This window comes from Haplochromis burtoni, unplaced genomic scaffold (assembly GCF_018398535.1).
Source record: "Haplochromis burtoni strain Fernald_Lab_line unplaced genomic scaffold, NCSU_Asbu1 Contig_340, whole genome shotgun sequence".
Lineage (NCBI taxonomy): Eukaryota > Metazoa > Chordata > Actinopteri > Cichliformes > Cichlidae > Haplochromis > Haplochromis burtoni.
Genome location: NW_024582701.1, coordinates 117,980 through 119,870, shown reverse-complemented (window position 1 = coordinate 119,870; position 1,891 = coordinate 117,980). Strand labels below are relative to the sequence as shown.

The following is a 1,891-nucleotide window of genomic DNA, read 5'->3' as shown; positions in this document are numbered from 1 at the left end:
GATGCCTGTTTTTATTCAGCCATCTAACAGTGGTGGTGAAATCTGTCTGTGTTAGCAAGAAATAAAATCAGCCAGTGAATAAAGAGTACAGCAACATCTAGCATAGTGTTTATTGCCCGTTTTATTATATATATTATATCATATATATATGTATATGTGTATATATATATGTGTGTATGTATATATATATATATACATATATATATATATATAAATGTATTCGAAGTCGACACGTCATAAACAGCAAATTCCGAGTAATGAAGGTGCTAAACGCAGCCTACAGTGGTAACTCCATTAAAACCCAGACTGGTGAGGTGATGGGCACAGTCTGTGCCACACCAGATTGCGGGATACACTTAACTCTAAATACCACTGTCAAAATGTGCAACAAGCATCAATAAAGTGCATTTTGGAGGCATGAAAGCACTCTTTGGCTGGCCTTCGTATGCAGCGATCGGCTAGTGAACATGAATAATATCCTGTCATATATGGATTTGTAGCAGTGCAGTAGCTGAACGCGCTCACTAAAGCTTTTCAGGAAAAAATGCTAATGGACACAAATGACTACCACTACATTACTTTGCATGCTGTTCACTGGAACTTTGTGTTGGGTATTCGCCACTAACAGATGAGGGAGCGAAAAGGTAGGCAGTGTAGAGGCTTGTGTGGGAGGAGATATTTTCTATCAGTGTTTTCTGGTTCCCAAGAGAAAAGTGAAGCTACAAAACGGTTAAGCACCAACTATAAATATTTCCACATGTAGTTCCACATAATTACTTTTAAGTCTGTTTTGAACCAATGTCATCAAGCCCCAAACTTTTAAAACTTCATCATATATATAAATTATAAACATTATACACACCTATATGCAGGGAACAGATGGGCTTCTTTGGGATTAAGACAGGCCGCATTAAATAACCTGAACCTTCTCAGGAAGAACAGCCGGCTCTGCCCTGTCTAATCTATTGCCACAGTGTTATCAGACCACTGCAGGTTGTTAATAATGTGACACCCCATCGCCATGCAGAGCAGTCAGGATGGGTGCTGCCATGTGGAGTGCTAGATGGACTTGGAGTGGTGAAATCTGTCTGTGTTAGCAAGAAATAAAATCAGCCAGTGAATAAAGAGTACAGCAACATCTAGCATAGTGTTTATTGCCTGTTTTATTATATATATTATATCATATATATATAAATTAATATATATATTAATTTATTCAATTGTACATGTTATGCAATTCAAAACTGTAGCGTAATTGCAGTGTAATCTATTAGTGCTCATGTACCGCACATTAATGTTGGCACAGTAAATACTGCTGTGTAATTTAAACCAAATGAAACACATCACACAGCTTGTTTATTAATGTGTGTATGTGTATCTATACATCATGATAATGTAGTGAAGTAAAAGATGCAATATTAGGAATACTGATTTAAAGTATAGTGCAGCAAAATTCTAATTATCAAGCATTTTCACAGTTTTTCTACACTAAGTAGAATATGCTAAAGATAGATTTTCCTTTCTGAAAACAAAAGATTAGAGTAGAGGCAACATTTTATGAGATGTGTATTTACTGTTGTATGTAGCTGGGAAAAGTGCACAACCAAAAGATCACAGATGTTAATAGCAACATTACTTATGGGTCAAATTTTATGTTCTGGGCATAAAATTTGAGTCCTGACTAGGGATGGGTATCCGGTGCCATGATGGCAGCGCACATTTCGGTGCTTTTTTTCCCTGAGATGTCATACACTTTGAATTCTAGCCAATCAGTTTACGTTTCCGAGGATAGTAGGCGGGCCCAGGTATGTACGTTCCTTTAAAGCAGAGCTGCAGATTAAAAATGCCCAAGGCGAAGCGGTCAAAAGTCTGGCTGTACTTCACAGCAAAA

The 1,891-nt window shown here is 37.2% G+C and overlaps 1 protein-coding gene across 3 annotated transcripts in view; it reads right to left on the bottom strand.

Moving 5' to 3' along the window:
* The window catches only part of LOC102305239 (CMP-N-acetylneuraminate-beta-galactosamide-alpha-2,3-sialyltransferase 1), a 112,826-nt gene that overhangs the window by 73,970 nt on the left and 36,965 nt on the right, over positions 1-1,891 (bottom strand). The window contains exon 1 of one of the 3 annotated variants that reach the window (XM_005942577.2): positions 863-1,707. The exons of the other annotated variants lie outside the window; for them this stretch is intronic. The gene's annotated coding sequence lies outside the window, so the exon portion shown is untranslated. Of the gene's footprint in view, positions 1-862; positions 1,708-1,891 lie in introns of those variants that run through there. 3 annotated transcript variants of the gene reach the window in all.